The sequence below is a fragment of the Alligator mississippiensis genome, chromosome 3, assembly GCF_030867095.1.
Source record: "Alligator mississippiensis isolate rAllMis1 chromosome 3, rAllMis1, whole genome shotgun sequence".
In the NCBI taxonomy this organism is placed as follows: Eukaryota; Metazoa; Chordata; order Crocodylia; family Alligatoridae; genus Alligator; species Alligator mississippiensis.
Window position 1 is genome coordinate 211,828,086 of NC_081826.1, and position 27,568 is coordinate 211,855,653.

Genomic DNA, 27,568 nt, shown 5'->3' on the forward strand with positions numbered 1-27,568 from the left:
CCCAGGCCGCTCAATTAACCGGCATATTTTGTTATCCAGCATCCCCCATTCCTGGGGGATGCTGGATAACAGAGCTTTTACTGTACTTCAGAGAAAATAACAAGTAGGAAGCAAAAACTTATCTAAACAGAGTAATATTTGAAATTCTTGTAGCCATATGTCCGAAGGGATTTATTTCTTAGACCACTTCAAAAGTCTGTTTTGTAGATGCAGCAGAACATGTCTGGAAGGAAGGAGAAAAGTATTTCTGAAGCTACCATGCTGTTTTTCCAGAAAAGTAATACAGTTTTAAAACTTCTCCCTTGTCATTGCATCTCTGTGTAAGACCTTGTAGTGGAGGAGAGGCTTGTATGTCCCAATGATCCTCAAAGCTATGTTGCCCAGTCTCATACTTCTAGCAGGGTCACTCACAGTCAACAGGCCTGAGGGGAGGTTCCAGACCAGCTGCAGTCCAACCCCAAGTTCTCAACAGCAGATCAGATGAAAGGTGTCATGATCTCAATGGCTGTAAAGACAGAAGGCTGCAGCAAGATGTAGGTATCCAATTGTCTAGGGGTCTCTCTTGCTACAGGGCCCAGACCACCAGACTATATGGTTGCTGTTTTCACACACTAGCTTCCTCATGTTAAATAGTCATGCACAGGAAACAACATGCTTTCCTGTACCAACCTCCAAAAGCCCTGTGATGGACTAGTGGTGATGGAGACAGGACTAGTGAATTCAGCAATCTCCAGTTATGAATCTGCACACAGGTAGAAGTATCCTGATGGTCATCTTGCACCTGGGTTGAGATGGGTACAATTCCACAGCTGCTGCTGTAACCGAGTAGTCCTAGTCAGGATCCCCTATGCTCACCCCACATGACAAAAGGGCTAGAAAAAGTACCCTAAATCTAGACTGTATTATCTGCTCCTGGCTGGATAACCAAATCCAGTGAGATCACACTCTGCTGTTGAAATCAGACAATGGTTTTTGCCACATGGAATGTACACACCTTGATGGATAGCCAAGATGGTGAAGGACAAGATAGACCTGCCAACATTTCCAGGGAACAAGTGAGATACAACAGCTTGACATTGAGGCTCTTAGTGAGACAAGATGGTTGGATGAGGGCCAGCTGAGAGAAGAGGGTAGGGGCTACACCTTCTTCTGGAAAGGGAAACCAACCCAGGACAGACGTGTTCACAGTGTTCATAGATTCATAGATGTTAGGGCCGGAAAGGACCTCAATAGATCATCGAGTCCGACCCCCTGCATAGGCAGGAAAGAGTGCTGGGTCTAGATGACCCCAGCTAGATGCATATCCAACCTCCTCTTGAAGACCCTCAGGGTAGGGGAGCGCACCACCTCCCTTGGGAGCCCGTTCCAGACCTTGGCCACTCGAACTGTGAAGAAGTTCTTTCTAATGTCCAATCTAAATCTGCTCTCTGCTAGCTTGTGGCCATTATTTCTTGTAACCCCCGGGGGCGCCTTGGTGAATAAAACCTCACCAATTCCCTTCTGTGCCCCCGTGATGAACTTATAGGCAGCCACAAGGTCGTCTCTCAACCTTCTCTTGAGGAGGCTGAAAAGGTCCAGGTTCTCTAGTCTCTCCTCGTAGGGCTTGGTCTGCAGGCCCTTAACCATACGAGTGGCCCTTCTCTGGACCCTTTCCAGGTTATCTGCATCCCTCTTGAATTGCGGCGCCCAGAATTGCACGCAGTACTCCAACTGCGGTCGGACCAGCGCCCGATAGAGGGGAAGTATCACCTCCTTGGACCTATTCGTCATGCATCTGCTGATGCACAATAAAGTGCCGTTGGCTTTTCTGATGACTTCGTCACGCTGCCGACTCATGTTCAACTTGGAGTCCACTAGGACTCCAAGATCCCTTTCCACTTCCGTGCCACCCAGCAGGTCATTCCCTAGGCTGTAGGTGTGCTGGACATTTTTCCTCCCTAGGTGCAGCACTTTGCATTTCTCCTTGTTGAACTGCATTCTGTTGTTTTCTGCCCACTTGTCCAACCTGTCCAGGTCTGCTTGCAGCTGTTCCCTGCCCTCCGGCATGTCCACTTCTCCCCATAGCTTTGTGTCATCTGCAAACTTGGACAGAGTACATTTCACTCCCTCGTCCAAGTCGCTGATGAAGACATTAAAGAGTATCGGTCCAAGGACCGAGCCCTGCGGGACCCCACTGCCCACACCCTTCCAGGTCGAAGCCGACCCATCCACCACGACTCTCTGGGTGCGACCCTCCAGCCAATTTGCCACCCACCGGACTGTGTAGTCATCCAAGTCACAGCCTCTTAACTTGTTCACCAGTATGGGGTGGGATACCGTATCGAAGGCCTTCCTGAAGTCTAAGTATACGACATCCACCCCTCCTCCTGTGTCCAGGCGTTTTGTAACCTGGTCATAAAAAGAGACTAGATTGGTCAGGCACGATCTGCCTGCCACGAACCCGTGCTGGTTTCCCCTCAGCATAATTTTTCCTGCCGGGCTCTCACATATGTGAGCCTTGATAATTTTTTCAAAGACTTTGCCAAGGATGGAGGTGAGACTGACTGGCCTATAGTTGCCCGGGTTCTCCTTCCTCCCCTTCTTGAAAATGGGGACCACATTGGCCCTTTTCCAGTCCTCCGGGACTTGGCCCGTGCGCCACGAGCGTTCAAATATTCCCGCCAGTGGCTCTGTAATGATGTCGGCCAGTGCCTTCAGCACCCTCGGATGGAGCTCATCCCGGCCTGCCGACTTAAAGGCATCCAGTTCTTCCAAGTGACTCTGCACCACCTCAGGATCTACGCATGGAAGTCTGGCGCCTTGCTGCTGCCTCTCTACAACCCCAGTGAGAGACTTGTCGTGCCCCTCACTTAGGAACACTGAGGCAAATAACTCGTTGAGGAGTTCAGTCTTGTCCCCCCTGTCCGTCACCAATTTTTCTGCCCATTTAGCAGGGGTCCTATTCCTCCCTGGGCCTTCCTTTTACTCCCTATATATCTAAAAAACAATTTCTTGTTGTCCTTTACTTGGGATGCCATCCTCAGCTCCATGGTAGCTTTGGCCCGTCTAACTGCCCTACCTACAAGCACGAACAGAGGAGGTATATTCGTCTTTGGTGATCTCTCCCTATTTCCACTTTTTATGTGCTCCCCTTTTGGCCCTTAGGCTGCCCTGGATTTCTGCGGTCAGTCAGGGAAGCCTCCTGGCCCCTTTCCCTCTTTTACCCCGCATGGGGATCGTCTTGCTTTGTGCCCGAAGGATCATTTCCTTAAGGCACAGCCACCCTTCTTGGGCTCCCATCATTTCAAAACTCCTACTCTGCAGTGCGTCCTTGACTAATCGCCTGAGTTCACTTAAATCAGCTTTCCTAAAGTCTAGTACTTTCACCCTACTAGTTACCTTACCCACTCGACGTCTTATGGTGAATTCTATTATTAGGTGATCACTGTCCCCCAGATGGCTACTGATCTGTAGGTCCTCTACCATGTCATCCCCCATTGCCAATACCAGATCCAGTATGGCATTCCCCCTAGTGGGACCATGTACCTCCTGTGTCAGGTGGAGGTCCTGTACACAGGTTAGAAACCTGCGTGAGCGGTGGGACTTTGCCGTCTGTGTCTCCCAGCAGATGTCTGGGTAGTTTAAGTCCCCCATGACTACCGCCTCTTTAGCTTTTATGGTCTCCGTGAGCTGCCTCAGGAGCCCCGCATCTATTTCTTCCCCTTGATGTGGGGGTCTGTAGCAGACCCCTACCACCAAATCCCTTTCTACTTGCCCCCCATGTAGCCTAACCCACAATCCTTCTACTTCCTCATCCTTGGATTCCGTCTTGATGGGGGTTGACGTATATTTCTCATTGACATAGAGCGCAACCCCTCCCCCTTTTTTCCCCACCCTGTCCTTTCTGTACAATCTATAACCCTCAATATGTACCGCCCAGTCATGGGATGAATCCCACCAGGTTTCCGTTAGCCCTACTGAGTCGTAGGTGTTTTGTGCAAGCAGGAGTGCTAGTTCATCCTGCTTGTTTCCCATGCTCTTAGCATTAGTATATAGGCACTTGAGCCCTGCGACAGGTGCCTTTGCTGCCCCCCCACTCTGAGTCCCAAGGGGCCCCTTATTACTTACCTTCTCGTTTCTTACCTGTGCCATGGTGCTGGCTGCCCTGCGTCTTGCAGGTTCCCAATGTTCTCTTTCTTCAGGCTGGGCTGTCCTTGTGGGTGCCACATGGTTTGGTGGTCCACAGCTTCCCCCGCCCTCATCTTCCCCTTGGATTTTGGTTTCACCATCAAGAATTTGCTTGTCAGTCAACTTTATGGAGTTCCCTGTGGGCATTAATGAATGTTGTATGACCCTCTGTCTTAAGCTCAGTAATAACCAGTATGCTAACATCATCAGTGTGCTCCCCAACACTTGGTGCTGATGATGATATCAAAGAACAGTTCTATTTCAACCTTGACCATGTTCTGACTAACACTCCTAAGGAGAACAAGATCATTCTTGGTGACTTCAGTGCCAGAATCTGACCTGGAACTCTGGAATGGTACCACTGGGGAGGAAGGAATAGAAAAAGCCAGCCCCAATGGCAACCTTCTTCTGAGCAAATGCATAGAGCATGGTCTTGTCATTAGACACCATCTTCAGACAAAGTGACAGTTATAAGACCACCTGGGGACACTCACTCTAAGTACTGGTACCTCCTTGAGTGTTATTATTAGAACCCATGATTAAATGGATGTCCACATCACACGAGTCATGTGAGGAACCAATGACAGCTGGACAGATCACCATCTTGTCACATCCATTATGAACATCTGGCTTTCTCTGAAACAGTGAAAAATGCCAAAAGCAATGCAAAGGACACGCCAAAGATCTGTAAGGATCTCTAACAGTGTATCTATGAAAATTTCTCTGTCCTGTCCACAAATAAAGCAATGTTGAGGAACTCTGAAAGAGGCTTAAAATCTCTGTCCATATGGCCTGGGCTAAATCCATTGACTATTCTACCTATCAGCACCACGATTGGTTTGATGAGAGTGAAGCTGAGATCCAAGCCCTCCTTGACCAGAAGAAAAGGGCTCATTCTGCGCGTCAAGGAGATGCCTCATCTCAGCAAAAAAAGGAAACATATCGGCTCTTCAAAGCTGAAGCACAGAGGAGGATTCAGAAAATCAAAAATCAGTGGTGGCAAGATAAAGCCAAGGAGATCCAGCTGTATGCTGCCAAACGTGGCATGCATAACTTTTCCCAGGTAACAAAAGCCATCCAACTTCCCCCAGTCCTCCTTTCCTGCAATTGAAGAATGGCTTTATGCTCCTTAAAGACAATGAATCTACCCAAGCTAAATGGAAAGAGCACTTTTGAATCCTACATTGATTTTAATGGATACTATCTTTGAGGCCATCCACCAACACCCTGAAAAGGGATTCTTTGCCAACTGTCCTATCCTACAAGTCTGGCATGCCATCAAGACAATGAAAAACAACAGGGCTACTAGACCAGATGGCATACCTGCTGAAACCTACAAGGCTGGCAGCGAGGAACTGATTCTTAAACTCTACAAATTTATTCTCTGAATTAAGAACAATGAAGAGATCCCTAGAGACCTAAGGAATGCCAACATCGTGACATTTTTTTCAAGAAAGGATGTAAATCTGTGTGGAAACTATCACGGTATTGCCCTCCTTTCCACAGTATGGAAGATCCTCTTCTGCAACTTCCTAAATCATCTTCTACCTCTTACTAGAATTCTGGCAGGACTTCCTCAGTGTTGTTTCAAACCATCCTGTGCGGCAATTGACTTGATCTTTGTTGCCTGCCAGATTCAAGAAAAATGTCAGGAACAACATCAGGACCTGATATGGCCTTCAGTGACCTTACTAAAGCCTTTCATTCCATCAGTCATGAAGCCTTGTGGAAAGGACTGGCCAGATTTGGATGTCCTGAAAAGTACATCAAGCTCCTGAGATTTCTCCATGAACAGATGACAGTTACCACCTTTGTACCAGATCAGAGAGAGATCCATTTGGCATCTGAACTGGGGTCAACAAGGATGCTTCATCACCACAACTCTATTCTCCATCTTTTTGATAGTCATCAAATTAATGAATTGTCATGGTAGTTCTCATCAAGAGCTGCCTTCTCTACAGAACTGATGTTGAATACCAAATGGATGGAGGGCTCTTCAATCTGGGATGTTTTCACTTGAAGACCAAAGTACTTAAGATGACCAAGGTTGACTTTAAATATTCTGACTGTCATCCTCATGCATAATGAGGAAAACCTCCAGATCATACTGATTCTTTTTGGAGAAGCTTACCGAACTTTGGGCCTCTCTCTCAACTTCAAGAAGACTAACATGCTCTATCAGCCTGCCCTGGGCCATGAATGTGACCCTCCTCCCAAAATTACTATAGAAGAAAAGACCCTGGAGATAGTTGAGCACTGTCCCTACCTCTGAGAGTGAGCATTGATGAGGAAATCCACCACAGGATCCAGTGTGTAAATCCCTGCTTTGGGAAATTGTTTTAGCATGTCTCTATTCATTGTGATCCCTAGAGAGATACCAAGGGACAGGTCTACAATGCAGTCATCATTCCCATTCACCTCTATGGATGTGAATCATGGGAGACTGTTGCCATCTCAAAATCCTGGAGAGGTATCACCAACAATACTTCTGGAAAATCCTCCATATAAAATGATAAGATCACTGCACAAATGCCAGCATCCCTGCTGAAGCCAGTTTTACCAGCATTGAAATGGTAATCCTCAAGCACCAATCTTGCTAGATCAGACTGTGTGTGGATGCCTGATTGTTGACTCCCAAAACAAGTGCTCTACTCTCAGTTCAGTAATGGCCTGAGATCTCGTGGTGTCCAGAAAAAACACTACAAGGGCACATTGAAAGCATGCCACAAGAAAACATGCCAACATTGACAGTGAGAGGAGCTGGCTGTTTTTCTATATGTTATGGATTGTGCTGGCACGAAGAAGTTTGCTTTAAGTTTGTGGAATATTGGAGAGTCAGGACTAGAATCCATATTTCAACCCTCAGGGGTAGTATGCGAAATTGTCAATATTTGAAGGCAAATAACCTTATAATAATAAAATTTAAAATTATTATATAATTTGGAGGAACCTAGCTTTAACAAAGTGAAAATTTCCTTTTATACCTACCATTATTTGACATAGTAGGTAGTAGTGGAGCAACACGCAATATAATGCCTGAAGCTTCCATCACAAAATGAAAATAACCCTGAAGAAAGAGTTGAGAGATTAACTGACGGTCTGAATGAGGAGAGATGGCATTTGCAGTCTATAAGCCTAAGGGGGAGTTGGGGGGGGATCCAGTATGATAGTGTTTCAGGATAGAAAACATATCTCTATGGTAACAGTGTTTTCTCTAAGGGCTCTTTTTTTTTCCTAAGAAATATTGTATGTGGGTGCACACCATAAGACTACTAGGGCTGTATGTGTGGCTGGCATAGAGAAGAGAGGAATGTTAATCAGGATTCGCAAAGAAATTCCTACACAAACAAGCTTTGAACAGAGACATGGGTGGTTTTAAATTTATTGCCTAAGTTTCTAATGAAAAAATGTCAGAAAGGATTCCTTTTTAAGATTTAAAAGGGCCTATCTAATCTTAAGCTGCATCTGGTTTTGGAACACACATGTTTTTCTTTCCTCTGACTTGCTGGCTTGTAATTTGCATGGAAGATGAGTAGGTGTTACCTTTCTTGGTACTGGGGAAGATACTAATGGCTAATGAACATGGGAGAAGAAAAGACATCACAGCAAAAAGACATCTTCCAAAAATTGTTGCTAATGCAGGCTTCATTTAAATTGCAAGATGCAATTCTGATCATATAGTGGTTATGTACAATGTGTAGTGACTGAGACTAAAATTGATCAAGAATACTTTGATGAAGTGAGAGGTGGTTACCTGTGTTAGTGTGAAGTCAGGCAGAAGTTGGGGCGGGGTGACACTTTACAAACGGGTTTAGAGAGATGTGAATTTATGTAGGCAACAACCTACTTTATGAAATGATAACATCCTATGTTAGCAGGTTCCTAGATTTCACTATGCTATATTAGCAGTGTGTGTGTGTGTGTGTGGTGGGGGGAGTTAGGGTTAGGGGGGATGGGGGACCACATCACCAAAGCTTCTAGATCCACCTGTAGGTTTAGGCATAAATAAGAGAATCAGAAAAAATGATGTATATTAAAAATACAGTATACCTAATTAATCCATTATAGCTTGGAAATAGATATTTTGGTCTAGAAGATTGGTTGACTATTTACAGGACCTTTGTCCATCTCAAAATACTTCCTAAGTTTCAAAATATCAGGTTTCTAGATGTCAAAGCAGTATTTTTTTATTGTACAGCATGCTGTGAATATGTTCATACTCTGATATCAAAGTACAGTTTCTTAAGAGCTGGCAAATGAGCTGTTGTTTAAATGCTCCTTACTTATGGGTATTCAAATAATGACATTCCTTTGGGTAATTGTATGAGTTACGTAGCAACTTAGTCATGGAAGTTGGTGCTGTCCAGCACAATAGAACTGCTAGTCAGTACTTTCGATACTGTGGTGTCACTTTGGGAAATATCTCTATCTTGACAACACTTCAGGACTTTTCCACAAATGCATTTTGGAAAGGGTGGTGCCTCAGTAAAATATGCTTTCAGTAAAGTGCTCTGAATACCTCCTTACTTTTTGATGAATATCTGTCACATCTTAAGTGATAACAATTGTCAGACTACAGCATATATTTTGTATTATGTATACTGAGCATTCATCTCTAAATTAGATTTTTCTTACTACCTAAATAAAACTGTCTATGAAAGTCAGTTTATGGCCACAGGAGTAAAACAAAAATAAAAAGTGAACACATACTACTAACTTATGGCCTCTCAATATAGCCTGTATACATTGCATAATTTAAGGAGAAGAATCCTTCCATTTTGACTGTACTTATTTCATTCTTCTATCCTTTACATAACCTGCTATATTTATTTCTCAGCCATCCTACAGCAGAAAGCATTCAGAAATCATTAAACAACTTTTCAAATTTATCCATTTGCATGTTAAAATTCTGTTTTCTGTGTTTGCGAAAGCCTAGAATTAAACACAAAGGATCACATCTATCCCTTATAATAACATTGAGGGAAGTTAAAAGGAATATGTTGCTGAACAGTAGCCTAGGTTATAGAATCCTTCTTTATCATGTGACCTATTGAAATGGACCGGCCCCAAAGTATATGAACTCCACTTGTCCTCTGTTAAATGAAATCAAATTGGTCCAGCATGTACATTTTGTTCTTTTATTTCCTGTAGCTATTGGTAACAATAACAAGAAGCGTGCACTGTGAAATGGGGCCAGTTGGTTTTTCTGCTTGCTATTGGAATATGTTCTTGATGTGCAATAAAAAAGTCAGTAACAAAATGCTATAGACAATAACAACAGGTTTGTTACAATACCCAGCTGAAAACTAGACAAGTATTCAGTATTAACAGTCTGAATAAATAAATAAACACAGACCCGTTTACCTGTAACTCTCTTTTGTTGAACTAGCTAGTATGCATCATTAACCTAACAAATGTTACGATAAGAAATAGGCAGGCAAATAAGGCCAGATCAGAAACCTGGACCAAGTCTGTCCCAGTTAGATCGAGGCAAATGTATCCCCTGATCAAGTACCACCTGCAGGAAGCCCAGAGCAGCACCCTGGTCTCAACTGGGCTGAATGAGGGGATTAGGGCAACTAATCCCTTGAAGCTACAGGCAACAGACCCCACCCATCCCAGCCCAAAAAAGCTAGGCCTAGCCTGCAGTATCCTTGTCTGGGCAAAGGTGAAAGTTCTTGCTCCTGATCCTCCATGCATTTCCTTGCTGGTTCTCTGGTTTTGACTCCTGGCTCCAAATCTGGCTTCTGAAGCTGCTAGGACTCTTGGCATCCTCTGATTCTGGTTTTTGGTCTTGATTCTGGTTCAACCTGAAGCCTTGACTTTTGGTTTCTCACACAAGTTAACTCTCAGATTATCCTGCCTTTGGCTCCAGATTTTGACCCCGTTCTTTCTTGACTTCAGCCATGACTCCTGGTTCCAAGTTTCAGCACCAGACCCCTCTACTGCATTGGGAAACCAACCTGGACTGTACTCATGCTTCAGGTGCCTAATTACTAGAGCAGATCACAACCCCTCCCCTTTCCCCTTACCACAGTCCTTAACAGATGCCTGCAACTTTCACAAATGTGTACTGCAGTGTGTATGAAAGCTGATGTTTAAAAAAAAAAATGATTATACTAGCCAAGGATTACTAAGGGTATGTACAGATTTTACACTCAGAAGTTCAGGAGGTTAGGTCAGGTATAAAAAAAAAAAAAATGACCACTCAATCTAACATAGTTCACCCATGTGTAGACTTTATACTTAAATCCCTACTTAGGTCCATCGAAGTGACAAAATGCTAGACTCTATAGACCTTCCCTGAAGGTTAGACCAACCAACTACCTCCCCTTTCTGATCCCACCAACTCCTCTGCAAAGCCACTAGCCCCTTGATCCTGTCATACCCTTCCCCCTGGACCCCAGCAACCCCACCACAGCCTCTATCTCCTTGATCGTGTCAAACCCCTCTCCCCCAAACCCTCACCCCCCCACAGCCTCCCCAATCCCACCAACCTCCCTCCCCACAGACCCATTAGCCCCCCCCCAATCCCACCTGCCCTCCCAACCACTATTACTTACTTAGATCAGGCTCCTAGAACAACCAAAGGTCCATAAAACCAGCACCAGATCTACAATCACATGTCTTACTTTAAGCCATGTGATTGTAGATCAGGTTCTAGGAACCCCTGTACTGGTCTGCAATTAATTTGCAAAAAGAAAGATTCAAGTGAGGAATCACTGAGTTACATTGGGCAGCCGTTGTTTACCCAATCTAACCTCCCAAGTTTCTGAGTGTAACTTCCATACTTACCATAAGTAGAAACACAAAGCTATACTGGAATTGTTCTCTGAAATTGCTTTCTTTAAGCTTACTTGCACACTGATTAAAAAGTCTACCTGAAAGCTCAAGGACAACCCCATCCAGACATATTGGGGGTAATTACATGTAACAGGGATGTCAAAGATAATTCCATAGGCTGGATCTGGCCGGCAAAACCATGTTCTCCAGCCTGTGGATAATGGAAGAGATTTTCTAATAAAACAGTTCATTTAATTCTGGGTATGAGTATCAGTGAAGGTACAGCAGCACAAGTTTTGAGGTGGACTTCTTTTTTCCTCCAGAATGTTTTAAAGCAAATAACATATCTAGTATCATGAAGTCTTCTCAGAGGCTCATCTATTTGTTTCTGCTTCCTTTTCAGCAATGGATAATGAAGTTAAGAATAAACTCTCCAAACTTTGGCAGCTAGGGTATCTAGTCTGAACATTATTTTCTGATGTGACGCAGTGTTGCCTTGTGGTGATGGGACACAGCAAAAGGAATACATCGAAGACAGTGGAAAACTGCTTTTAAATAAGTGTTTATGCCCCCACAGAGACATCTATGGTAGCAACGTAAGCAAAGGTTTGTGGGTAGCATAGTGCATGGAGCTGAGTAGTAGTACATTTCAGGAATTCTGCACTTTAATCATTATAAATACTTGTATTTAGGATAGACTCAGATTTCCTATTTATTGATCTTTAAAGGAAAAGAAGTGGTGGAGATGCAACTTCAAGGTGGGGGGAGGGGGAATTTACATTCTGATGCCTTTCTGTTACTTTTTGTATTTTGTTTTTTTGAAGACAAAATACAGGCAAAATCCCAAGGGTAGTGGTGAGCTGGATGCCAAAAATCACCATCCTTCCTTCCCTTATGCGGAAGGGGGAGATTTTTTTTTTTTAAAGGGGATGAATGTAATCCCAATTCAGCACACTCTTTATCCCTCTTAATGGTGGGTGGTGCAGAAGCAGCTTCACTACTGTTGGGAAAGTTTAAGAGAAGCTGCTTTATGGGACCAGAAATCAGCAGGCAGGGGAATATGAAGTGGGATTCGGTAGGAAGAGCTCACATCCAACTAAGGACCAACTCTCACTTCAGATTCCCCTGCCTGATGATTTCTGATCACATAATCCAGAGAAGAGGGGAGCTGCGGTAGAACATGACAAGCAAGTATCCAGAGGATAATGATTCTAACCATACCAAGAGCAGCTATATCACAAGATAACTTACATATAGCCCACAAGACTCAGAAAACAGTCTCTTGCCAAATCCTTTGTAATACAGCTGTAGTTATATTAAAAAAAAAACCCACTTAAACTTGAGCAAGACAGAAGATATATACATTTACATGACTATATTGAAAGCAATGATAAACAATAGCACAGTTTTTAAATAAATCACATCCATGGGTCTTAGTCAAGCAATGTGTGCAGCTGGTCTATTATGTGTGCTGCCTGGGATTAACTTTCTGTAAATCTCCCAACACAACATTAGATTCTAGGGTCGAAAAGACTTTCACTGAAGAGGGGTGGGGTCCAGAATGTTTTACTATTAGTTTCCACAGTTTACTTTACCTTTCTTTTTCTTTCCAGAGAGTTGATAAAAATATGTCTATCACGTTAAGTTTTGAGGTGGTGATGATGGTTGTTGATTTTGCTAATCTTGCATTACTACCATTTATAATTTGTAGCTCTGTAATCTTTTTTTCTCTGACATTATGTGGAATGGTTCCAGTATTTGTTTGTTGGGATTAGTTTCTGCTTTAGTCCAAGTTCAAAGAAACACTCTGAATGTGGGTCAGGATAGAATTAGCCCATCCACTCGTATCATTCTAAAGCTGCATACAAACGTATCATAGACCATAACATTAATCATAATGAACATCTCCTGCAATTAATAGTAACTTGCCAGAGTTCAGTTGGAATGAATTTTCACTGATTTGTTTAGTCATTAAGGAGAAAAGTGTCCATTACTTTAACATCAAATTTTAAGTTGGTATTTTATGACTCTAGACTTTCACATGTCGTTTTGGAGAAGTAGTCTTTCATAACTTCAAAAGACTTTAATAGAATCACAGAAAAATTAGGGTTGGAAGAGACCACACGAGGTCATCTAGTCCAACCCCCTGCTCAAAGCAGGATCATCCCCAACTAGATCATCCCAGACAAGGCTTTGTCTTGTGTTATTCTCAAAAGGCCAAGGAGTTAAGCTTATAAAATGATAAAGCTTGTTTATTCAGAGAGCCTTCTTAGCCTACTAGTCTGCTGTTCCCTCCTGCAATCCCCCAGCAAATGTTAACGACTTATACATAACACTCTTAAAGGTATCCACACATCTTCCACCTTTACATGCAACATATCCCCATATAATACTGACATTGGCAATTTAGTTCAACCCATAGTTAAAGCACATTTTAACAGGTCTCTATTAGTCTTTGTGTTGGTTTTTTAGCTCTACGTGATCTCAGTTTCTCTGCATTCTCAATCCTTATTGGTTCAGTTCTTGTTTGGTTTCCTTGCTCAGATGTTTCTACTTCCATATCATTTTCAATCTTCTGTGTTGTTTCTGGTTGTTTTGATGTTCTCTTTGTTTCCTTTGGGATTCGTGCAATTCTGCTGCTTTTCTCCTCTTTATGAGCTGCTAGTGTCATCTACTCCTTCTTAACACCTGTCCTTCCAGTGTGACTACTTTATAGAGTCTGGGATCTACTTGATGAGAAACTAGTGCTTTTTGTTCCTATGTTCGTCCCTCTAAAATAAGCACCATATCTTTGTTTAGCAGTTGTCGTAACTCCCCAGAACCCCTGTCATAGTACCATTTTTGTTTGGGTTTGTTGATTTAATGTTTTCACGTCTTGCTTTTCATTCTGATGAGCATCATTCACAAGATTTGTCAGCCTTGTTTTGAGTTGCCTGTTAAACAGCATTTTTGCTGGGGACAATCCATGTCTCATGGGTGTTTCCCTGTCATTTAAGTGTGACAGGTGTCACAATCAAATTAAGTAGTGCCCATGTCACAAGCAAGTAAAACCACTCAAAACAGTTTTTTTTCTGCACTAGGTTAACTAAGGGTTAACAATAATGATAGTAACCGCTTTTTTTTCTGCGCATGCCAAAGAGATTTATAACTGCGACACCAACATAAAATAGAACTTAGCCTTCTGTGCTGTACATAAATCATTATAATTGGTCAGAAAAAACAAGGAGTAACCCTATGATAACACCCTAGTGAAGACCGCTAGATAATTGGCGATTCTAATTAAATTTATGACATGGCGAAAAGCAATTGGCTATTACACAAATAAAACCTGTCTTCACTTCCGTGAAGTGGGAGACCTCCGCACACACACCTGAAAAACCTCTGAACATATGCATGAGAGTAACTGACAAATTGATCACTTGTCAGTTTCCCCCATCTCGACCCAATTCTCAGACGTAAATTGACGACCTGCCGGCCCGAACATTTTTCTCTGCCCGACCACCGAACTCTTATGCAGACCGACCTACGACCTTTAAGCTATAACTAACCAAATATCTTTGACCTCCGTCCTTCACCACCTTGACGGCATGAGTAAATAATCTTGCTTTACAACCGATAAGCGTCCACCTAATTAATTCCACTCCAAGTGTCACAAGTACCCGCCTGACGGCCTTCTAAGGCCCCAGACCCATAGCTGCCCGGGTGGGAGTCAGGGAGAGCTGCTGGCCAGCTGCCCTGGGTCCCGACAAAAGGTAAGCATCAGTGTGTGAATCTGTAGCTTTTTTCAACAATTTCTTCCATATCTGTATTCCATTTTCCACCAGACCATTGGATTGTAAGTATTTAGGACTTGAAGTGTTGTGGCAGAATCCATATTTGTTTGCAAACTATGTAACTCAAGACAGTTGAATTGAGGTGCATTGTCTGTTCTCACAATTTTTGGAATCCCATGCCTAGCAAAAATTGATTTGATGTGAGTTGTGACATGCTTTGCTGTTGTGCTTTCAAGCAATGCAGTTTCAGGGTAGTGAAAATAAATAATCCAGCACTAATACGTATTTTTTTTCTTCCATGTATGAATAAGTTAATGTCCACTTCATACCATTGAGCTACAGGCTCCTCCATGACCATCATGGGCTCATTTCTTTGCACTGATCTGTACTTTAGGCACATTGTACAAGCCTTTACAGTATCATTATTTATGTTGGGCCAATATAAATAATGCTATCCTTTTGCATTTTTCAGTGCCTAGATGCCCCTCATGTGTTCTGCTTAACATGTCTTTCTTTAGCACTGCTGGAACAAGTCATGAGACTTTGAACAAAATGCCATTCAGTACTGATAGCTCTTGAACTGAAAGTAGCAGCTAGGTGTATGTTTTTCAGGTTAACCAGCACAAATAGCTGTTATCACTTTTTGCAATGTGGTGTCCTGAGGAGTAGCTTCTACAATTAGTTCCCACATTTTATCTGTAACAGGAATCATTCTTTTAATTAGATTAACATGTACTATGTCTGAGTCTGGAATTCTGTCATTTTCCATTGTGTAATAACTCTGGGCAACATATCTGCAATAAGTAGATGTTTTCCTAGTGTGTATGTCGCAGAGCACCGAGGTGCCCTGCTCCTAAAGAGGAGAAACTGCTAGAGAAAAAACCCTAGCAGTGAATAAGGAGCCCAGCTGTTGGTTGCCAGGGCAACTGGAGTCAGCAAATGACCCATACCTGCCAGCGGTCAGCTGGCTGTAAGGGGCAGGGCCTGGCTCTTATAAAGCCCAGGAGCTGAGGCGAGGGTAGGCCCCTGCCAGCAGCCAGAGAGGCAGGAGCTCCTAGGCCAGGATATGAGAAGAAGCCTGACCGCAGGTACAGCTTAAGCTGAGTAAAGGATGGCAGCTCTAAGATGTCTGAGCAACATGGTTTTAGCCAGGTGGCTTTAAGTTATGTTACAGCCTAGGGGTTTGTGTTTTGCTTTGTTGTTGTTACACCGGTGGTTTGGGTGAGGCTATCAGTGGTTGGAGGAGGCCTCATAGGGGACCCACAGTAGCATGGGGACCCAGCGCCAGAAAGGGTGTGGTGTACAGGGTGCATAGACCCCAGCCCCAGAGAGGGGGTGCTATTGAGAAGCCCCAGTGTGGGCATGGCGAGCCCCAGAGAGGGGGTGCTATTGAGAAGCCCCAGTGTGGGCATGGTGAGTGCCTGAGGAAGGGGGTAGCAGTGCGGTGAACCCTGGAGAAGGGGGTAGCAGTGCGGTGGGTCTGACAGACAGGGCGGCTTTACTGAGAAGGCCCAGTGTGGGCACGGAGAGCCCCAGGAGAGGGGCGGCATTCCTGAGAAGGCCCCGAGAGAGGGCAGCAGTACAGAGGAGCCCCAGAGAAGGGGGCAGTATTATCAAGAGGGGCAGCATTGTGGAGAAGGCCCTGGAGAGAAGGGCAGCATTATTGCGAAGGCCCCAGAGAGAGGGTGGCGCTGCAGAGGATCCCTGAGAGACGGCAGCGCTACGGAGAGGACCCCAGAGAGGCAAGTGTATATTTGACAGACCAACGTCTATTCCAGCTGCGAGGCTTGGGGCATGGTATAAGGGGTGGTTGCAGCCACGCATAGCCCCTAAGGCTAGGGTGTCCCTGGAGCACCCATCATAGAGTGAGAACCCATAAAGGGGCCCATGAAACCACGGGGTCTGAACCAACACCAAGAAGTGACCAAGAGGGTGTAAGGCAGCCTCCCAAACTTATCTAAACATCAAAGACGTGGTGGGTGCCCTTGGGCTGACTTGGCATGGAGAAAGGGGCCTTAAGGACCTCCTGTAGGACCCCGCCTGTGACAGTGTACTATATGTCTAGATTATACATTTTCAGTTTGAAAGAAAAGTCTCTAATCTGGGTGATACGTCTGATAACTCTTTCTTTGCTATAGTTACTAAAGGTTTATGATCAGTTTCAGCTATCACAGGCTTCCTATAGATGAATAGATGATACTTCTTACAGCCATGTACCACAGCTAAACTTTGTCTCAATTTCTACATATAGACACTTTGACTTAGAGAGTGCTCTAGATGCATATGCTACTGGTCTCTAGCTATCCTTCTGCTTTTGAAGCAAACCTGCTCTAATGCCTTCTTTTAGAAGCATCTGTTGACAATTTAATAGGTCTTTTAGGGTCATAGTATTTTAACATTAGAACTTTTATTATTTTTTCCTTCAAGTTTTTAAATTCAGCTTTATGTTCTGGTTCCCATGTCCACTGAGCGTTCTTTTACAGGAGCGATCTAAGGTGTTTGGTCTGGTCTGCTAAGTTAGGTAGATATTTCCCCACAAAATAAATCATTCCTAATAATCTTTGTACTCCTTCCTTATTTGTAGGGGTGTCGTGTTTGTAATGGCTATAACCCTTGCAGGATCAATTTGCACCCCTTTCTCAGAGAGCTTTTCTCCCAGATATGTTATTTCTTTGACCCTGAATTTGAAATTTTGTTTGTTCAGTTTCAAGCCTGTTCTCTGAGCTCTTTCTAGTGCCTTTCTTAGACTCAAGTCATGTTCTTCCATAGTATTTCCCTAAACTAATACATCATCAATATAAAACATAGTCCCATCAAGACCTTCAAAAATTTGTTGCACCTTTCTGTGAAATACCTCAGATGCACAACAGAGTCCAAAAGGAAGCCTATGAAAGCAATACCTACCAAAGGGTGTATTGAAGGCACATAATTAAGTGCTATTTTTTTCTACTGGAACTTGCTAAAACCCAGAAGAAGCATCCAAAGTGGGGAAATATTTAGCTTCTTCCTTTTCCAAATTAAGTTCAGGATCCTCTAGCAGTCTTTTCCTGAGGTTTGTATCCCTTTTACCCAATACTATTTTGGTCTTGGATCATGGACTCTTTTAGATCTCCAAAGTTGCATGTCTGGCTCATCAGCCAGAGGTCTTCGGCAAACTCCTCTATTGTCTCAAATTCTTTCTGCTGTCTCATGTGGAAATTATACTGTTCAGAGGTTTCATTTTGTTTGAGTATACAATATTCCTTTAACTTTTTTATTACTGTGCCATAGCTTTTCTGTTCTCCTGCCGACAGTTGTAGGCTATTATAAAGAGAGATGGCCTCTATGGGCCTGCTATTTATTTTTTTTTAAATAGTTACCTTGAGTGGATATTCCTCTTCTGTAGCTCCACTATCCATCATATATATGCTGAAGCTCTGCTTAAAATTATTCCAGTTTTCTACTGTATTGCTAGACAGCTTTAACTCCTCAGGAATTCTGAGATGCTCTATTTTTTTTTTTCTTTCTTTTCATCCCGCTCCTGGTACCATGTGTTGTTCTCTTAAGACCAAGGAGTTAAACTTATGAAATGAATAATGCTTGTTTATTTAGAGAGCCTTCTTAGCCTACTGGTCTGCTTTTCCCTCCTGTAATCTCTGGGCAAATGTAACAACTTATATGTAACACTCTTAGAGGTATCCACACGATCTGCCCAGGTCTTAAAAACCTCAAAGGATAGAGATTCCACAATCTCTCTGGGTAACCTGTTCCAGTGCTTTACTAGCCTCCTAGTTATCATGTTTTTCCTAACAGCTAACCTAAACTTCCCTCATTGCAACTTGAGACCATTGCTTCTTGTTCTGTCATCTGCCACCACTGAAAACAGTCTAGCTCCATCCTTTTTGGAACCACCCTTCAGGTATTTGAAGGCTATTATTAAATCCCCTCCAGTCTTCTCTTCTCCAGACTAAATAAGCCCAGTTCCCTCAGCTTCTCCTTAGAAGTCATGTGCCCCAGCACCCTAACCATTTTTACTGCCCTCTGCTGGACTTTCTTCAATTTGCCCACATCCTTTCTGTAGTGGGGGGCCCAAAAATGGACACAACTCCAGATGTGGCCTCACCAGTGCTAAAGAGAGGGGAAGAATCACTTACCTTGATCTGCTGACAACATTCCTACTTACAGCCCAGTATGCTGTTAGGCTCATATTTAGCTTATTGTCCACTGTAACCTCCAGGTCTATGTCTGTAGACCTGCTGCCTAGCCAGTTAGTCCCCAGCCTGTACCGTGCATGGGGTTGTTTTGTCTTAAGTGCAGGACTTTGCACTTGTCCTTATTTAACCTCATGAGATTTCTTTTGATACGCTCTACCATTTTGTCTGGGTCTTGCTAAATCCTAGCCCTACCATCCAGTATATCTACGTGGTGTCATCTGAAAACTTGCTGAGGGTACACGCCATCCCATCTTCCAGATCCTTGATGAAGATATTGAATAAAACTGGCCCTAGGACCAATCCTTGGGCACTCTACCTGATACCAGCTGCCAACTAGACATAGAGCCATTGATTACTACCCTTTGAGCCCAATGATCCAGCCAGTTTTCCATCCACCTTGAACTCCATCCAACCTGCACTTCCTTAGCTTGCTTGTGAGAATGTTATGGGAGACTGTATCAAAAGTCTTGCCAAAGTTACGGTACATCACATCCACTGCTCTCCCTGAATCCACAGAGCAAGTTATCTCACCATAGAAGGTAATCGGGTTGGTCAAGCATGACTTGTCCTAGGGTAAAAACTTTCTTCACAGTTCCTCTATTGCACAAGCTGCTGGTGCCTTACCACTACCTCCCAGGTTTTAGTTGCCTGCTAAATGATCTAATCCCACCTCGTGTCATAGAAAATGATGCATACACTAGGTGAAATGTATTTCTTCATAGAGGGAGCACACAAGGCCATTTGAAACCTGCTTAATCCTTTATGATGGCCTTCCACAAAGAACTGTCTAGCTCTGTGGAATTACTCATGAGTGTTAATTTAGTGGAAAAGGTACATCTTTGGTAGAGGTGTGTTCTGCTCTTGGCATATGCTAAGGAGGGGAGGGTTGGGGGGGGTGAGTGTGATATGTGTGTGATATATATTGTTTATTAGAGCAGTTAAGCTTTTGGACATGGTTAGGCTTTTGGACCATGGTTTCTCTGGTGATAAGTGAGCATCGGTGAGAGAATAGTAATGGAATAAAGAACCCAAAAGTAAAGATAACATCCCCCAGAATATCTGTCAGTGCATCCCCATTAGTTCTAATCCAAGTGACTGTAGATTATTGCAAAATATTTTCACAGTTGCCATGCTGAAAAACGTGATGGCTTTAGCAGCAGAATAGAAATCTAGAAGTCCTTTAACCTGCTACATAGATACAGAGGTTAAATAAGGGTATGTTTTAAGATGATTACACAGTAAATAAATGCTTACGATTACTTCTTGGTAATGAGATTCAGCCAAAACTTTGAAAGTCACAGAATCAATTTATGACACTGATAGCAGTGCTACAGAAAATAAGCCAGATTCACAGATTTAGTGGCTAAGGGTTTTTAGTCACGTGGTAGAGTTGAACAGCAATTTTGTACATTGCCTCCACAAAATCAGAATGGGCAAGACCAAATGCTATATGAAAGCTAAAAATGGAATGCCATTCAACCCCATTTCCTTAATATTTATACAGGGTTCTATATTTTTAGAATGCTGTACTGACTAAATCTTCAAAATGGGCCTCTGGGGTTGCAACTGTAAATAGAACTGACTGGAAAAAAAACTTGAAATGATTCATAATTTGGATTTCAAACCACTATCTGTTTGGCTTGTTTTAAACTATGTAGCTGTTAATTTTTTTGGAAGGGGAAGAAAATGCTTAAGAAATCTAATGTAGTATTTTAATTTGAGCTAACACTAACACAGATTAGCATTCCCAGTTTTCACATAACAAAAGTAAACAAAAACACAAAAGTATGACCATGAGCATTGGAGTAGCATTCAGTTTGGCTTGGGTTTTGTTTGTGACCTAGCTGATTGAAAAACTGAAGCCAGTCAAGATAATGCTTGTATTTGGTTGCTTTGCCATACTGTACAAAGAAGGGTGGCTTTGCCATACTATAAATTGGTGAAGGGCAGATTGCCCTTTTGCATGATGATCTTTGTAAAGCACAGAGTAAATAGTACCTTTTGGATTACACCTGTGCATTTGTTATAGTTAAACTATGTCTATCATTGCAGTCTATAAATAATGAGATATTTCAGCATAATGGAGGTCAGGACTGCTGGGTTTTATTTGTTATTGACCCATTTTGATACATTAGGACAGCATTAAGCAGTTTTGTTGGATTTGAAACCAAATGCCCAAAATGGGACTTCAGTGGGATTTAGGTGCCCAAAATATGAATAGTAAAATCTCCACCTACACTCCGTTTCTGACATTTTTAAATTCTGTAAGCACCTACCATCTAGCATACCCAGCAATATCTCAGTTTTAATGGAGACTAGCAGCTTGGCACCACTTTAATGCCTAAGATCTACTTGGAAGCTCCAACTAAAGTTTCCTTCCCTGCTTCTCCTTCCAGGACTCAAACCAATAAATGTTTTTAGAGCACATCTTCTAGATCATACTCCACATTGTTGCAGCAGCTGGTATTTTCTTTGAAAGCATAGTTACTGGTACTACCAGTGCCCTTTCTTCCTTTTCATCCAAAACCCCAGTGGTTAGAGCACTTGGCCAGAAAAGTGTAAGACTGATCAGTTCCCTCTGCTTGAGGGTTGTGTTCCCACCCTTCTAGTGTGCAGAACAGTTCCCTAAATGCAAAGCTATTGGCTATTCTGGTGCAGAGAAGAGGTTAATATCTCAAATCCTTCTCTTTCAGCTCTTCTCACTTTTCTCTCTTCCATATAGAGAGTGGGAACAAGAAAGAGCATGATTTCCTCTAGCCTGCTGGTGTTTGCTGACCTGAGACAGGGCAGTCCAGAGTCCAGTGCAAGAACAGTACATGTATTTTATGCTTAAATAGTCTATAGATAAAACGTTTTGGGCACTGCAGTAAGTTCCTTTTGTATATCCAGGTCTTATCTTCTCTACTTGTCAACCTATAGCTCTAGAAAGAGAAGGAATAGCATATTCTTTCATTATTCAGGGCAGAGGTGTGTATGGAGGAATTGTGTTGATTGCTGGAGGCAGGGGGAAGAGGGAAGGAGAGAAGCAGGAGAGGAGTCTTACCTCCCTGCCTCTTGTCTTTCAGGCAGTGTGCTGTTACTGCTGCAGCTGCTACTGTAGCAGGTTTAGGCTGCTGCCTCTGAAGGACAGGCAGCAGCATTGGCTTCTCCTAACACCCTGTTTGCTTCTCCCTTTCCTCCCACCCCAGGGGTTATGCCTCCTATAGCAAACTCTCCTCAGGTGAGAGGCATCATTCCACTTCCCTACCCCTACCACATACACTACTGACCATGGGGCTGCATCTATCCATCTTCTATGACTGGGCTGCACAGGGCTGGCTAGGACCCCTGGGGGAAGGGCGCCATACTGGTGTCTCCTAAAACAGTACCTGGAGCTGCTGCCCTGTTCACCCCCCATTAACCCTCCTCGTTGCTTAGTTACACTGCTATTGGAAAGCTAACTGCTCTAAGACAGAAACCATAAAGAGCAAGGGTAGAGAATGTTTCCTTGTGGTACTGCAGTCTATGGATTCCAAATGGGAATTAACGCTACATAGAGCTATTCGTTAGGACTAGATTCTGACACCCAGAGTTTTAGTGCAGCAAGATCATGTTTTGTGTGTGTGTATAAACAATATATATACAGATGTGTGTAGGATAGCTAAATGGATAGATGGAAAGAATAACAGTAACAGAAAAATCTTGATTTTGGAAATTTGGTTGGATATCAGTCAAGAACATTGTTTCAGCACATTGCTCAAGAATTATCTTGCTCTGTTGTGGCTCAAAGAATGAGAAGATGCCCATATCAAGCTATGGGGAAAAATTTGCTTGGATGATAGCGTGCTAGATTCAAGTCCTTGCATAAAAGGAGGGAATACAACATTAGCTTTTGCTTTTTATTTGCTTGCATACTGGAAGCTCACTGTTCTTTCGTGACTAACCTGTAATTGTTGAATAAGAACACACATACTATTTCCAAAGTAAACAGTAAAACTAAGTTACCTGGAATTATTGCAGACTTCTTAATTAACGTGGACATTACAGGATATTAACATTTTGAAGTAGAAGGCACAATGCAAAGCTATAGGAGTTTAATTTTCTTTAGCCATAAATGGTTGTAGGAAGAGTTAACTGCTATTTACAAATGAATAACTAAAAGGAATAAATAAAGTGCAACAACTATTACATGAGCAAGAAGCTCCTCACAATCTGTCTCTGGTTATTTGAGGAGACTTCTGTAGTATGGATGGTAGCTGGGAAAACAAATGTACATCTGTTAAAGCAACTTTTTTTTTCTTTTTTTTTTCAGGGCCAAATCCTGCACTGCTGTCTGCTGCAACATCATTGTAGTTTAAGAAAATCCAGAAGATTAACTTAAAACTGTGTTTCTCCAAGTATCTCTACTAGGCATGGTTTTTTGACCACTCTACCATATTTGTTTGGGGGAGAGGAGAGGCAGAGGGAATTAAGTTTGATTGCATCTCTGGCTGTATATATACATTCATATAACCTGGAAGAATTTGCAACCTTTCCTCACTGCTCCCACCTCCCAGCAACACTGGGAAGCACAGCCAGCACTCCCCAGACACCCCAACCCCCATTTATTAACACAAGACCTTCTTTATTTCTTTTTTTTTTTTTCGCTTCATTTTATTTTATCCCTCAGTGAGTGACTTCCTTCATTTCACCACACTTCCCCACCCCCAGTTTTTTTCCACTTGCCATTTCATTACGTCCCAGCATCATGTTCCCACCCTCCTCCTCCACTCCCCTCCCTGCAGACTAATCTCTCGCACATCCCTACCTACAGCAGGGATAGAAGCCTGTCCTGGATCACCAGCCTGTAATGGTAACTCACAGCTGTAGCTCCTAGTCAGGTGCCTGCTTGCCAGTCCTCTAGTGGCAAGTCACTGCTGTGCAGGCAGGGGACAGTCAGAGAAGGTTTTTAACCTTGAGGGGTGCCTGTAGATGTGCGGGGATACTACTCCAGTGTGCTGTAATTAGTGTCAGAGCAGACTTGATTGATTGAGCCTGCTGACAAGTGCTAATTAGCGCATTCCAACAGCCTCCATGTATCATGTGTTCAGCACCCCCACGCTTCACAGTGGTGGTGGTGGGGGGGGGGGAATGCTTTGACTAAAGTTCATTCAACAAAGTTTGGTTGGAGCACCCTCACCACCATTTTGAGGCATGGGGATGGTGAATACACTAGATACTGTGGGCACTTTGATTGGAGCAGCTCTTGGAATGCTCTAGTTAGAGCACCCAAGTCTCAGAGCACGTAAAAACACTCAAGGTGTCTGCTCCAAACTCGAACTAGAACTTACACTGATCAACATTTGAGCAGCTCAAAGTGCAACTTGTAACAAGGCCCTTATACTGACACTTATGAAGGGAGAATCCATCCTTGTATACCTAAACACTACCAAGACCATTTATATTCGTGGTATCCTGTTTGTATTTCTTCATGTGGCAATGATATGTTCTTGCATGTGCAGTTATGGTCTTGTTTTTGTGTACAAGAACATGGCCCTGTGAAATGTTAAACACCTTCAACACCAGCTGAAGTAGGATTATGCCCACTTAATGACCTTGCAAGATGAGTCCCATATTAAAAGAGCAATTTGTAAACTTGTTTTGAAAAGATTAAGCTCTGATCCAAAATATAGATTGGTGGGTGCTGCTTTTTTAGTCAGTGGCATCATTCATGTGTTTGGAGATATATGCATATGCAGGATTGAATGGTCAGGTTCATTTATTTTAACAACCTCATAGTTCCCTTGTACCCCTGCTTTATGTGTGGCAGATAAGAATGTCTTGATGTTTTGGAGTAATGTGCTTTGTGTGACAGAGTTGTTGTGTAGTTTTCAGAATAGCTTATATAAGTATTTAGTATGGTTTGGATAGGGATGACCCTTCCTTGAGCAGGAGGTTCCTTGAGTCCCTTCCATCCCTGCTTTTCTATGGTTTTATGAAAAATTACGGCTTCACTTCTGCATGCAGCATTCAAAAGTGGAACTGTTGTGTGATCAACAAAACAAAGGGGATAAGAAAGGCTTTGCAAAAGCAAGTGTGTTTGGAATCAAGTTAAAGGCTGGGAGACACCAGATATCCGGTGAAGGGAAAGAGCTGCACAAAGAGAAGAATGATTAAGTTCTAATAGAAGGCAGCCATCAGTAGTGGTCCAATTTTTGGCCAGGCCAGAGCCACAGTATGGCTTTTGAGCCTAACTTTTGGGGCCACAATGGCTTGTTCTGCCCTACAATAAGCGTTTCTAATATTGGCCCTCTCACTAGATCCATGTGCCTAAGCACAAGGCTTTACCATTTACTCATCTAACAGCTGTTATTTCCAATACTCAGGGCTGCCTCCTGATCGATGAGGAGTCCGCAGCAACCCTTTGGACTTGGTAACGGGGGTCCCTCAACACCAGATACCCCCACCATATTCTGGGCATCTCGGGTACTTCTTTGGTGTGGAAGAAACAAGCCTATTACTTTTTTTATTTGCTAGGGCATAGTTATGGAGATAGTTTTTACACCTCACCGGAAGGCAGTACTAGCCTGAGGAAGCTAGCCACAGATGAGCTGCTGCTTCTGGTTGCTGGGGATGCAGTTGGATTGGTGTTCTGGGGAGGAGATTGGACTGAGCCAGATGCAACATACAGCATATACCTGTTTCCTTTGTCATGCAGACCTCAACCAGACATCTCATTATTCACAATGTAAGGACCAATGCCCAAATGGCAGTCTGGAGAACAGACATCTTTAACTTATTGCCTTGGTATGGAAACATGTCAGACAAGGGATGCACTGGAGAGCAGAGGGAATGTAGTGCTCTGGGCGTTGCTTCTTCATAGGGGCCTACATTTTATGATGTCTTTGGAAGTCTGGATCATGGTCTTGGGCACCATCAGAATTCCACTTAAATTGAATGGATGTTTCAGGCATGCAGCACCTTTTAGGACCTGGGGTATTGGTCCTGTGAATACATGTCATGGAAACAGACCCATTTATCTCAGGACCTGGTCCTGTGAACCCTGACAAAATAAATCAAATTACCCAGCACTTCAAACAAGTAAGAAACAAAACTTTGTCAAAACTCTATGAACACAGCAGACTGAACTTTTTCATACTTACAATTTTCACAATTATACTGAAGACTCCAAAACAATACAGCACAACAGACAATTTTCACTAATTTGCTTAAATGAGGCCAGGAGGACCATCTGTCAGGAATCCACAATGACTCCCAATTTCATATACAGGTGAGTTTAATAAAGTAAGTCTCAGAAGATTTGAAAAATGCCAGTCAGACAACCACAGCACAAAAAAAAATGGTTTAAGTCAGTAAGATGTAGGAATACTAATTTCACACTTGAGAGAGCAGAAAAAAATTATTATATATGTGTACAGTCCAAAATTTTCAAATGTTTGATCTCTAACTTTGTAGCTTTTCTCCTTGGTATGTGTGCTCCCAAGCCCTTGCCAACATATCTTCCAAGAACATGAAAGGCTTTTCAAGCTTGTGTTTAAAACACAGAGCATTTTTGACCAAGCTGAGCACTGACTGCCCTTCTGTGTACATGGAAACTGGAATTTCCAGCTCACAAGGACACTCTCATGGACCCAGAGGGAGACAACCATCAATCTTCAGCTCCCTCTGTGCAAAAATGAAGTTTATTTCCTACCTATGGGGACTTTTTGCCATCTTGTACCAGCTATACTTTTCCCAGGGCCTGACAAAGAGACTTTGATCCTAAAAGTTTGCAGAAAAGGACAATTTTCTTGTGATTTCCCAATTAGTCTAAAAAAAGGTATCATTTTGGAACCAAGAGTTCTAGTTTTTTGTATGTCAAAAGAGTTTTTGACACTGTAGTCTTTTCTCTGAGGGTAAATAGAGACTTTGGATTTCTCCTTGAACAAAGCCTTTTATCCTGGGATCCTACACAAGGCCAACCCTTTTGTCCCCCATTAAGTACTTGTGAAATATCTGGAATAACACTTTTCCCTGGAGTAGTAATCCATGTAATTGCTATTCAAACTGTGCATGTAAACAACTGTCCTACAAACCTGTGTTGATGCAAGTCAAAATGTAAGGCAATCAGCGCTCCCCTCCCTTCCTTCCTCCCACCCACCTCCGGTTAAACCTGACTCTGTTTATAGCCTAAAAAGAGAACCCTGTTGTTTTTAGGTGCATCTCCCTCTCTGTGTGAAAAACAACCAAACACGTATGTTTTAGGCAGTGAGTTGCTCTGGAGCCAGGGTCAGGATCTTGCAGCAGTGACAGTGTGGGCCAGAGCCAGGGCAGAGCTGCAATCCGCTGCCCCAGGGGTGTTCAGGCAGCAGATAGTGGCTCTGCACTGGCTCCAGCCCACACTGTCATCACTGCAAGATCCTGGCCCCAGCCCTGGAGCATCTTCCTACCCATCCAGGTGCCCTGCCAACACACCACTGAGGCTGGTCTTTGTAGAGACCCTGGCCCCGCATTGTCATGGCCCTGCCAGTCCTGAGGGTCTCCATGAAGACCTGCCAGAGGAATGCAAACAGGGGCTGTTGGGAAATCAAGTCAAATTGCCAGTCGGATTTGCCATTTGGTCCATCCCTGCTGTGGAACAAATTGCACAAATCAAACAAATGCAGTTGTAACCTGAGGGTGCATCTAATGCTG

General features: G+C 43.1%; 1 long non-coding RNA gene across 1 annotated transcript in view; it reads left to right on the forward strand.

Annotated features, from left to right (window-relative positions):
- LOC132249533 (uncharacterized) overlaps window positions 1–27,173 on the forward strand; it is a 104,059-nt gene extending 76,886 nt beyond the window's left edge. The window contains exon 3 of the long non-coding RNA XR_009461007.1: window positions 23,208–27,173. This is a non-coding gene — a long non-coding RNA (uncharacterized LOC132249533). The remainder of the gene's footprint in view (window positions 1–23,207) is intronic.
- The last annotated feature ends 395 nt before the right edge of the window (window positions 27,174–27,568 follow it).